Below are 12,087 nucleotides of genomic sequence, written 5' to 3'. Positions count from 1 at the left end.
AATAGTTTTCTGTCCTACCCACCTTTACATAACTCAAACCCAGTGAAGCATCAAATTCTCCCAATTAATCACAGACCTTCACTTTCCTCATGGTACTAGGAAGCTCCATTAGATTGTCTCTTGGAAGCATGGTTTGGTCTCACCTCATTAGTCATACCACATTCAATCATAGAATGGAGAGTGTAAGGGAAAGCTTAATCATTCCAGGAACTAAGTTCCTGAACCTTTTGCTCTATCCCAGCCAGGGCTGTTATTCATGCTCTGGAGACATGCCGGCTGGACTACGATAATGCACTTTACATGGGGCTGATTTTAAAGATAGTTTGAAAACATCAGCTGGTGAAGCGTTCAGCCACTCAGGTCTGAGTAGGGGTTGGGTGGTCAGCTCACACGACACAGATATTGGGCCAGCCAGTGGTTGCCAGTGTGTTTCTGAGCCTAATTTAAAAGGCTGTTTTTAACCTTTTAAAGCAGGGGTGGGCAACATGGCACCCTCCAGATGTTTCTGGCCTACAACTCCCAGCAACCCTAGGCAGCAGAGCCAATGGGAAAGGATCATAGGAATTGTAGGCCAAAATATCAAGAGAGCCAAACTGGATGAAGTAAGTCAGAGTAGGCCCCGGACTGTGGGGCATGGGGAGGGCAATTCTCTCTCTCCACAGTTCTGAGGCTGCTCAGGTTCTCCCCCATAGCTGCTATTTCCATAATCAGACTTGCAATTAATTAATGTCACACCTCATTTGACTCTGAAATACCATAGCCAACCGAGCGAACATTCTGCCTCAAAGAACAAAGACCCTGGACAACTGAATGTATAAAAAACCGTATCTTTAATAGGAAAAGGTGAATGCAGCTTCTCTCACTCCTGCATGACTACAAATAAGCTGCAATCCCTTCCCATAAGTACATTGATCCTATACCACATTAGCTCAGTCAGAGAGGCGAGTATTGTGGAATCCACTTCTTATCAAAACACAGACAGGTGCTGGTAAATGTCTTGTTAAACTGGGAAACATGATAGATTCACATTGAAAGGGTTATTCAGATTACAGATGCTATTGAGAGAAAAAGCATCACTCCAGTTAATTGGAAAGAGCTTTAGTGAGCCAATTTTCCACACTTTTGACATTCTATCGCACATCATGCCACAGGCAAAAGCACTACAAAACCCCTACTCCCCCAGGGAGGCTATTTGTTTAAATATTGCAGCGTTATTCTCAAATGTAATTACCCTAAATAATAACCATGCCAAGGCATATTCATTACGCTTTCACTAGCGGGCACTGAATTAACAAGACTGCACTTTAAAGGCTATTGAAGGTTTTGAGTGGATAAATATTTCTTCCGTTTGTCAGCCCTTTGCTTACATTTGATACAACCCAATACCCTCCAAGGCCCTGTTCAGACCACATGCTAAACCATGATGGTTAAGTGTTTTGAGCTAACCATTATGGCTTAGCATGTTGTGTGAACCATTCTTAACCATGGCGGCTACTTAACCACAGTTGAAACATGCTCACTAACCACTTGCTGCAAAAGTATTTGCAGCCTAACCATGGCTTAACATGTTGCTTGAACAGGCCCTAAATGTGTTAGACTACAACTCCCAGAATTCTCAGCCAGCAGTGCCCTTGGCCATACTATCTGGGGATAACAGGAGTTGTAGTCTTAACACATCTGGAAGGCACCAGATTACAACTACACACAGCAGCCTTTTAGACCTAAAGGCAGCCCATGAACAGCCCAAGACAAGCACCTTCTCTTTTTTAAAGGCTGCATTATCTTCAGAAGGGGATCTTTATGTTTTCTAACCTGTCACCCATGAAGGAAAAATGGTGGTTTCCATTTTGAAATATTTAAGCAAGACCTGAGGAAATATGCCATGTTTTTTAACGATGCTAGAAAATGTCACATTTGGGTTGAGTTATATTGGCTGTCAAGCAGGTCATTCAAGTGATGTATGAACTCAAGGTTGGTTTGGACTTTTGAAAAGTTTGGCCACTGTATCCAGGCTGCCCAAAGATGTATTTCAGCCTTTCCAACCCAACTCCCATCATCCCGTCAGTATGCCATCCCAGGTCAGGAAGACTGTTAATAGTTGCGTTAAATGTACTGTGAAAAGGATAGGCCCAGATACAGCCACCGCTTCATGGACCATCAAAACAGCCATCAAAACTGTTGAATAACCTGCCACTTCAAGGGACGAGGAAGCTGGGATCATGCATTTAGTCTGCATGCAAAAATGTCCCTCCAGAAGCAAAGACATCACATTGAGCAGTTCATATTTGACCAAGCCCAAGTCAAACTGATCTCAATAGGATTAACTTTTGTGTGTTCAATGTGGTAGCCCTACACCAGGGGTCCCCAACCTTTTTGGGTCGGCAGGCACCTTTGGAATTTTTAGAAAGTGCAGCAAGCCCTCTCACAAAATATAAAATGGCCCCCGCGTGGGCCATAGTTGGACATGAAACACTCACTTTCCAGACGGCAAACTGGTGCGAGCAAAAGAAAAGTAACCTGCCCATGAACCTAAGTATAAGGCAGAGTGGGGGGGTGAGCTTTAAAACGTTCAAATAATGATGCTGGACAACAGCACTTTACTTTGCAGCATAACAACCTCCCAATTAATATATTTAAAAACCTAATAAACATCCAGAAGGCCAGGGAGCTTGGGGAATGCCAAGAGAGGTTTCAGGGGACACAATGGTGCCCATAGGTATCTGGAGACGATGACCTTACACAGCCTAAGTTACAGTTCTATATCAGGGAGGGACTTCAGAGGAGGCATGACCCCCATTTCTCCCATGAATGCTATTTGGGGGTGGAATTATGTGAAAGGATAACCCTCCCACTGTTTCAACTCCAGAAAGTTGAAGCAGCAGGGTTTTTCTCAAGAAAACCCCCATGAGGGCACATCCTCTGAAAAGGAGCCAGGGAACTGCAGAAGAGAAAGGAAACCATCAGGCTAAGGGGGCAGGGTCACGGGGAGATTGCACCACCCCACACTATCGAGGGAGAAAATCCCAGCACAGCGAAGACTTCCCTGAGACTTGCTGCATGTTGTTTGTTTTACATTATTGAGATGTGCTACAAGCTTCCTTGATCTTTCAGTCAAAAGCCAGGGTGCAAATCTCCAAAACACATAAAGCTCACAAGCCCCCTCAGGGGGGAAAAACCCCCAAGTAAGAACAATTCAAGGGATTGAGGAGGAAAGGTTCTGGCTAGGGGTAAAAATTCTAAAAAAAGAAATCTGACTCATACAGAAGGGGCCACTTTGGCTATTTATCTAGAGCTCATTCCAACATCGAGACATAAGGTTGCCACTTAACACACACAATTCTAATGCACAGCTGCTCTGCCTGTAATCCACTTGGGCTGAATTAGCCATGGCAGGTGGTGAAAAAAAGCTAGTCCCTCATTCGAGCTGTCAGCATGCATATGAAGGACAATTAAGCTCAGTTTGTCTACCCCACCAACCCAGTGCTAAACTTCTAGCAAGATCAACCCCTGCTGGCCCCATACTGAGCCCTCAAAACCATGAGGCCAAGGAGTTACCACTTTCTCCTGGCAAGGCAGATGTGGAGCCTTTAAGGTTATTTGCTATCTAAGTAGACAGAAGCAGGTTCATCTCGTACCAGGGAAGCCAGATGTAGTGTAGCAACACTTGGCAAATGACCCTCATTTGATCCACATCAGGATTTGTAGATGTAACACAGTTGCCCTGGGACTAGAAAGCAGAAGGGACAGCTTTTGTGACTCCTGGCTTTTGCACTTCCTGCTTCTCAAGAATGACATAAAGCCAAAGGGGGGGGGGGGGAACCAACCTCACTCATCCATTGGCCAGAGCTGTTGTTGCAGGGAGCTCCTTTCCCACTCCCTGCCTAAAAGAATACTCAAATCCACCTTAAAGGTTGTCCATTGACTGCATAAGGGGAGGGGGAACCCTTTGGCCCATCCATGAACCTAAGGAACAAGAGCGATCGGTTGCTATACAAGTAAGGGAAGATGAGCCTGGCCCCAAGTGCGTTTCAATGCCCACTTATAGCCACCACCCTCTTCTGGCCTCAAGAAAATGGGATTTTCCTTCTCTTCCTTTTTCCTCCACACCCTTTCTCTTCCCTTGCATGCCTTGTCTTTTCAGTTTGTAAGTCTGATGGCAGGGAATTGTTTTGACTGATGTGATCTGCTTTGAGAGACCGTAATTGTCTGACAAGTGGGATAAAATGCAGTAAACGAATGTCTAGAATTATTCCAGGCTGCTCCTGGAAGTCCAACTATCTGAAGTCCTTTTGCATATGCAGCTACGGCCACCTAGAAGTTGGGTTCACTACGCCATGTCAGGTAACAGGAATATAATGTGAAAACTGACAAGGCGCATCCCAGGGCTGAGGGTCAATCTAGTCTAGTGGCCAACCAGGGACCAACAAAGTAGGCCACAGTGCAACAGCACCCTACCATCCATGCTCCCCAGCAACTGGTGCATATAGGCTTACTGCCTCAGATACTGGAGGTAGCACATAGCCATGGATAGCCTTCTACTCCAGGAATTTAACCAACCCCCTTTTAAAGCCATCCAAATTGATGGCCCTCCAGAGTTCCCCAGAAAGCCAGGCTCCTTCCCTTGGCATAGTTGATAGCAAGACAAGCTTGAAGTTAAGATAAAAGTTAAAAACTTTGCCGCCGCCGCCCCCCTGTTGACTTTGGCCCCACCCACCCCTGGGATGGCCTCCACCCCAAGAGCTTCCCTCAAGTGGAATTTGAGGAAGAGATTCAACACCTGACCTAGAGGCCAGGTTGGCTAGGTACTTGAGAGAAGGGGCCTTTTCAGTAGCAGAACTGAATTGTGGAACTCCTTCTTTAGGGAGGGCAGGCTCCTGCTCCATTTTGCTTAAGAGGGGCAGGAAAGACGCTTCAACTCCATCGACCTTTTAACACTGCAAAACGTGCTGCAGCTCTTCTATTTTAATTGTCGATAAGCTTGGACTATGGGGCAGTATAGAAATGTAGTAATGCAGAAAAAAATAATGCAGTTCTCAGATTTTATTGTATGATCTTTACTCTTGGGTTTACTAGTAAGTTTAACAATATTTTTGTCGGACAGAGCCCAAGTTGCCTGGCAGGCGGAGGGTGCAATTTATAAATTAAGTGAACAGATGTGTGACTGCCTTACATAGCCATGCTGCTGGTCCGTAGAATACATCATCAGATTATCTGGCAAATTAGTGTGGCTGCAGGTAGTTTTTTGCTAGCAGATTCTTTTTAACTGGAGATGCTAAGAACCTAGAATGTTATACACACACAAAAGCCATCCCTTTCCTACCAAGCTACAGCCCCACCCCAGCTAATGCAATCTCTAAAATACAGTAATGCCTGACAAAAACAGTCCCAATTCTTAAGCTCCTTGGCAGCACAGAATCTGCTCTCTGTCCCTTGGGAAGGGAGAAAAGAAATTCAGCCTGTGCCACTACGAAGGACTCCAATTGCTTAATGTTGTTATAGTTCAATACATATATTAATTATGCATCAATACTACTGAATTAAAATGATTTCTTCGAAGTATCAGTTGCTCTCGTGCATCAGGCCAGGCAACAAACAGAATTCTTGAACCTGTTGAAAGAAACCAATGAAGTTTAGCAATTTGTCTGCCGTGGACAGTAGCTTTAAATAGCTATGCGCTAGAAGTCCTAACAAACCCACCACTCCAGTTATAAACTCATGCTTTTCAATCTCCATGATGTCAAAGTAAGTCTACTCCATTCATTAATGAGCCCTGGAAGGAAATCCCACCCAAAAAATGTATTTTTCAGGACATGGAGAAAGCCAGCTGTCCAACACACACACGGGACTGAAGCTAAAATTTTAATGCAAATCTGTTCTTTATATTATGCATTTATATTTATTTACAATGTTTATATAGTGCGCCACATCAAGATTTGAGCGATGAACAACAAATACATAAAAGAATAAAAACAAACTATCAAAATTACTATTTTTAAAAGAACAGATCTGATGAAACCCAAGGAAAGCTTCTTGAAACAACATTTCAGGAGGCAATTGGAAGCAATGTAACGTTGCCGCCCACCTGACCTTCAATGGCAGGGAATTCCACTGGAAAGGGGCTTCTAAGACTCTTCTCCTGGTGGATTCCAATCAGACCACAGGTCCATGTTGAACCACCAGTAACATGGTGGTTCCCCGTGGACCTACTTAGTAAAATTTGTGAAAAAATTAACTAGGTTTCGCAACTACTACAAATCTTACATCATATTTGCAATATGCAAATCTGTTCCTTAGTTGCCAAATCTAAGATGATACTCTTATAGGTTTCCCAGCACAGAATGGTTCTGCTGTAGAAACTGAAGCTGCTCCTTAAATTGGGCTACTCTTCTAACTATTCGCGGGCAAAGAAAGCATTCACATCTGGCAGGGAGGCCTCAAAGAAATCCTGCAGCAGCTACTACTTAAAGAATAACCAAGAGAGCAACTATCTTTGGGAAGGCGCATGCAACTTCTTGTACCACCAGCCTTATGCTCCCAGCCAAGCTTCAACATCCCCATGAAACCCAGTAAACCACAGTCATAATTTAAGCAGAAGACTTTCAAAGCCCAACAGAAAAGCAAGCCATTTTAGGATTTAGACATCAGTGGAATCAGACCATCTGGCTAGAACACAGATTTGATCAGCATTTCCGATAAGATGGGGAAAAAAGATGAAGTCATCATGTACCACTGAATGACATGTCTCACAGCATCCTGTCAACACTTCTAAATGTGGATTTGATTTTACCTTGGGAGTACCAGAAGACGTCTAAGCCAACTTGGCAGGAAAGAATTGCAAAGAATGTCCAAGTCCCCCATCATTGTCATGAAACATCTGATCTAATCAAATCACGCAGCAGTCTAAAAACACAGAATGGTGGAGTGCATTAAGATTGGCAAAAATGCTTGCTTTGTGTTAAACCGAACAGGCTGGCAACTCTCAACTTAGTAAATGCTTCAGAGTAGCAAGATACATGTTAAGAGGACAGTGAAGGTCTATTGGGGACTCAAGCAAATCAAAAGAACCCATTACTGCTAGCAAATCATCCCACCACCTGCAACAACACTGGCCTTCTCCAATACATCAAGGAATCCTCATTGTAGATTTAGAGTCACATCAACAAGCTTGCATAAGCCTTGGGCTCATGCACACCATGCTCTCCTCCTTGCATCCCAAAAAATCTGAAGGTTTCACTTTTAAACCAGAGTTCACAGTTATGTCCAAACTTGCAAGAACTCTGGTTAGTCCAAATAGGGATCAAACAGTGGTTTATGATTGTGGCTTGTTTGAACTAACCATAATTTAAAAAAGCAATAGTTCCATATTATCTTCACAACTAAGGGGTAAGAAGTTACAGCAGAATGTGTGGTTGACCTTCATGGCTGAGTGGAGATCTGAACCCAGGTCTCCCCAGTTCAAGTCCAAAATACTAAAGCCTGTATCACAAGGCATGGCAGACCAATGCCCGAACCTTCAGGCTCTCAAGTGGTGGTCTTACATGATGGAGGGCTTCAATTTTTTTCCCTACATGTAGAAAACTAGAATGTCAATTACAGCAGGGATGAGGAACATGTGGTCTAGATATTGCTGGACAGCAAGTTTCATCATTCCTCACTACTGGCTATGCTTGCTGGGGCTGATGGGAGTTGTAGTGCAACATTTGGAGGACCACACATTCCCTAATCCTGATTTATAACCTAGCCCTCTCTTCTCCTCAACACTAATTTTCTATGGACAGGAAAGTGCTTACACTGAGAATTCAATTACGTGAGGCCGTATGAAGGGATCAAGTCCAGGTGCAGGTTTATGGCAGCCCTATGCCTGTTTTGCAGACACCTAGATAAATATACCATCTGCCACTTATTTGGCCATTTTACTTTAATTTCTAGCTGTACAGCCCAATACTCTGTATCCCAAGGTACACCTAAGCATTTAAAACACACTGCTTCAAAAGAGTCCCAAGGAAGGCGGGGGGGGGGGGGGGGGAGAGAGAGAAGCAGAAGTTGGAAGAACTGCATGCTTACACAGCCATCTAGTGCAGGAATGGACGAACTTCAGGCTGGCATCTTTTGTTTACTACTAGAACTCTTTTTAAGTTGACCAGCTGGAGGCAGATGCAAAACAGTGGTGCAGGCAGGTGGAGTTAAGAACATCAGAAGAACCATGCTGGATCAGACCAAGGCTCCATCTAGCCCAGCACTCTGTTCACACAGTGGCCAATCAGCCATCGGCCAGGGACCAACAAGGCGGGACATGGTGCAACAGCACCCTCCCGCCCATGTTCCCCAGCAACTGGTGCACACAGGCTTCTTGCCTCAAATACTGGAGATCGCACACAACCATCAGGGCTACTAACCATTGCTAGCCTTCACCTCCAGGAATTTATGCAACCCCCTTTCCATAACTTAACTATGCACTGTGTGAAGGACTTCCTTTTATTTGTCCTGGATCTCCTACCAATCAGGTTCATGGGATGACCCCGGGTTCTAGAATTTTGAGAGAGGGGGGGAAATGTCTCCCTGTCCACATTCTCTATGCCATGCATAATTTTGTACACCTCTATCATGTCTCCCCTTAGCCTCCTTTTTTCCAAGCGAAATAATCCCAGTTGATGTAACCTTCCCTCATAGGGGAGATGCTCCAGCCCCTTAATCATTTTAGTTGCCCTTTTTCCAGCTCTACATTATCCTTTTTTAGGTGTGGTGGCCAGAACTGTACACAGTATTCAAAGTGTGGAGTTGGACTAAGAATTAGGGAACTGGGTGCCTCTGAGCAAATGCCCAGCCCAGAAATGTGCAATCTGAAGCAAAACTAAGATCAGAAAGTCTGGCACATAAAAATCCACTCCTTGTTCCTCCCCACTCCCAAGCATGCTTTTTCAGGAACCTAATTTAATGGGAGGGGAAGGTTTTTAGTCGTTGGTATTGTTGAGACAGTTATGAGCCCGAAACTCTTGCTAATCTACTGCAAATCACTCAGAAATCTACCAATAGATCCTGATCTACCTTCTGCCCACCACAGACTTAGTAAATTCATAGCAGAGGCAGGATATGAATCAGGAACCACTGGTTTACACACCCCAGCACTTCAAAAAGACTATCAAAGGCTACTGGTCATGACAGCTATATATTAGCTCCATTACCAAGGCAGAATTGCCTTAGTATGGCAACTACTGGGAACATGACCAGGAGGGCGTTGACCCACTATGTCCTGCTTGTGAACTTCCCAAGGCCATTTGGTTGGCCACAGTGCAATAGAATGCTGGACTAGAGAGGCCTTTGGTCTAATCCAGCAAGGTTCTCATGATTCTTCAGAAAAATAATCGGTAGGACATTGAGAGTACTTTTCTAAATTAATTAGAACAAGCAGAAACAAACCTTTACAATGATGCTTCTTGGGCATGTTCAGAACATGTGGTTCCATTCTTTCCCGGTTTATTTTAAGTCAACCATCACTTCTCCATCAGTCCACCTCAATGAGACTCACTCAAATCCTAAAAATGATGCAGAAAACAGAGTTTGTAACATTCCTACTCAGATTTCATGCCACAGAAGCAAAGAGCTATGCTGATGTATCAGACAAGAACTGGCTAAAGCAGCAAAAATCAACAGTGTCGCTCTGATGGGGAAAAAAGTTTTATTCATCATATACATCAGCTTTAGAGACAGTCAGTGAAGGAATGGCTCCCATCACACGCGAGGTAGCTGCAAATATAATGACAAAAGTGCTTCCCATTACCCCGCTTAAGGATTTTCTACTCTGCTTTAACAGCCTAGTTTTCATGTAGACACACACAATGCAAGCACATATATGGTTTACCTGTATGATTATCCCTGGAAATAACTCAAGTGGAAATTCAGCAACCTGAAGTAGAACGACTAACAGGAGTGTGATCCATAAGAAATTCAGTGTTCCTTTCTTTAACTTGCAAGTGTGAATAATGCTTTTAACTGTGGTAGTAAACTCATCAAGCATACTACTGCAAAATTTGTTAATGTTTCATACTGTAGAATCTACTGTTCCATCAATAAAACAGGAATAGGAAACTGCCCATGTAGTTGTCTTTTTCTTAACTGTGGGAAAGGAGTATATGCTTTGAGCAACCCAATGAATACCTGGCTCAGCAGTGTAGGCCATAGGCCTAGACAACATTTCCTCTATGCCTCCTTGTCAGGATTATTGCTTGTAAGATTAAGGGAAAGGTAACTACAATAATAGATGTAACATTCCAGAAATTTGAGGCCATGGAAAACTGTTTTTCCCCCCAGGTTTTTCAGGGGGAAGGGGGGGAATTGAGATTTTTAAGAAAAACTGAAAAATAAGCAATGCTTTTTTAAGGGTTCTTTACAGATCTAAAGTTATTTTTTTATTTAAGACCCCAACCCAGTGGACTCCAGATATTTTTGACTTCAGCTCCCATCATCCCCAGAAAGTGTGGCCAATGGTCAGGAATACTGGGCACTGTAGTCCAAAACAACCGGAGGGCACCAGGTTGGGCAAGGCTGCTTTAGGAACATAAAGCAACTTTTCTGTTCCTAAAGTTATTAAAAGTAAACTCAGCTAATAAAGTCTTAAATTATTTTCTGAATAGATTAGAACTTTATGACTGCTACATCAGAACCACAGAAAGCTATACAACGAAACCAAACTGTCAAGAATGCACATTTACTGTCAGGAATGAACAGTCCTGACTTCACTCATATCTTAGGAAACTGAGAATAAATGTCTAATCAGTAAAATATACTTTAGATTTTAATTTTAATAAGGAATTAAAGGAATAACTATCCTGGGAACCCTACAAAGGATTTAAAAAAACATTTTTCTCCATGGTTTCATTAGAGATATTTTACATCTCTAGTCTTTCTATAAAAGTGTTCTTATACAGAGTTTTTAAAAATCATTTGGGGAGCAATAAAAGCTGGTAATATAAATTCTTTTGTCTTAAATTCTAAAAGAAAGTATTTCATAAACCAGAGCTGTTCAATTTCTCAGGGGGGAAATCAAAACGGTCATGAAAAAAAGCATTTCCCAGTTTTCTTCCAGGACATCATATGCTAATTACAGTCGTATTTCAGCATTCTAGAATAATTGGTTTCAATTTGATAGTTAAGCTGACTATAAAGTGTTAGCGCAGCAAGAGATTCCATTACAAAACTAAACTCAGCTCTTGGGCATTTCTGGGAGCGGGTTAAAAAAAATGCTTCACCCAGGCCCTATTCAAATTGTAAGCGTGGAGGAAATAGATTGGTCACCTGGCCTCTTCTACCCCCCCCCACCTTCCCAGTCTGAACCGGATCTGAAAAGGGGCTGCAATTGTGTTCAGTCGAACAGTTAATCCTGCATGCTCAGGAATCCTGTATAACCAGGGTTCCCACAACTGTGCAGAGAATTGTAAGCCTGAAATAGATATAGCCTCTTTTCAGACCTTCCAATTCAATCCAAAAGGTTGGGGTGGAACTATCTGGTGTCCCCCACTGCATGCTGTTTTATAATTTGGCCTCACAAGTACAAAACACATTTGCAGCACCCACGTGTTCCTTTAGAAACCTTCCTTGGCATTGCATAAGGTTTATAAATAACATTTCAAAGGCAAGAGAAACCAACACAACTAATCATATTTGACACTTATTACAGTCTTCATCTTTGCATACGTGCAGATTATTGTTTTAAGCCTTTTAAGGGTGTGATCCTATGCATGTTTAAACAAAAAAGTCCTACAAGTCTTTCCTGTCTAGGCAAGCATGGGATTGTGCCCATAAGAAAAGAATTATACTTTGGTGACCAAACTTCTCCATTAAAGATACACAGAAAATCAGAAACTCACATGTACCCTTTTAAGAGTCTCCCTGGCGCCCAATTAACAAATGGTTCAGTGCTTCTTTCAGGTCACTCCATCACCTCCTTCTGCCTGGATAGTTTTGCAACTGCTGATATTATACATGCTTGCACACATTACCCTAAATGGAAAGAAAGCCGATATGGGAAGGTTAGCCTCCACTTTGTAACTCCAAATGCACGAAATGAGTTGCACCTTAACTTAAAGCCCA

At 43.0% G+C, this 12,087-nt stretch overlaps 1 long non-coding RNA gene and 2 other non-coding genes across 3 annotated transcripts; all 3 read right to left on the bottom strand.

The window, feature by feature from the left end:
* Window positions 1-5,025: 5,025 nt before the first annotated feature.
* On the bottom strand, window positions 5,026-11,993 carry LOC134394734 (uncharacterized). The gene is made up of 4 exons (XR_010025199.1): window positions 11,865-11,993; window positions 9,418-9,533; window positions 6,788-6,900; window positions 5,026-5,607 (listed from the first exon to the last, which is right to left on the bottom strand). It is a non-coding gene; the product is annotated as an uncharacterized LOC134394734 (long non-coding RNA).
* LOC134413513 (small nucleolar SNORD12/SNORD106) lies at window positions 6,642-6,733 on the bottom strand. The gene has a single exon (XR_010026519.1). It is a non-coding gene; the product is annotated as a small nucleolar SNORD12/SNORD106 (small nucleolar RNA).
* LOC134413511 (small nucleolar SNORD12/SNORD106) lies at window positions 9,606-9,697 on the bottom strand. The gene has a single exon (XR_010026517.1). It is a non-coding gene; the product is annotated as a small nucleolar SNORD12/SNORD106 (small nucleolar RNA).
* Window positions 11,994-12,087: the final 94 nt, after the last annotated feature.

The sequence above is a fragment of the Elgaria multicarinata genome, chromosome 1 (assembly GCF_023053635.1).
Source record: "Elgaria multicarinata webbii isolate HBS135686 ecotype San Diego chromosome 1, rElgMul1.1.pri, whole genome shotgun sequence".
NCBI lineage: Eukaryota > Metazoa > Chordata > Lepidosauria > Squamata > Anguidae > Elgaria > Elgaria multicarinata.
The sequence above is the reverse complement of the archived record's forward strand: the minus strand, read 5'-3'. Positions and strand labels throughout refer to the sequence as shown.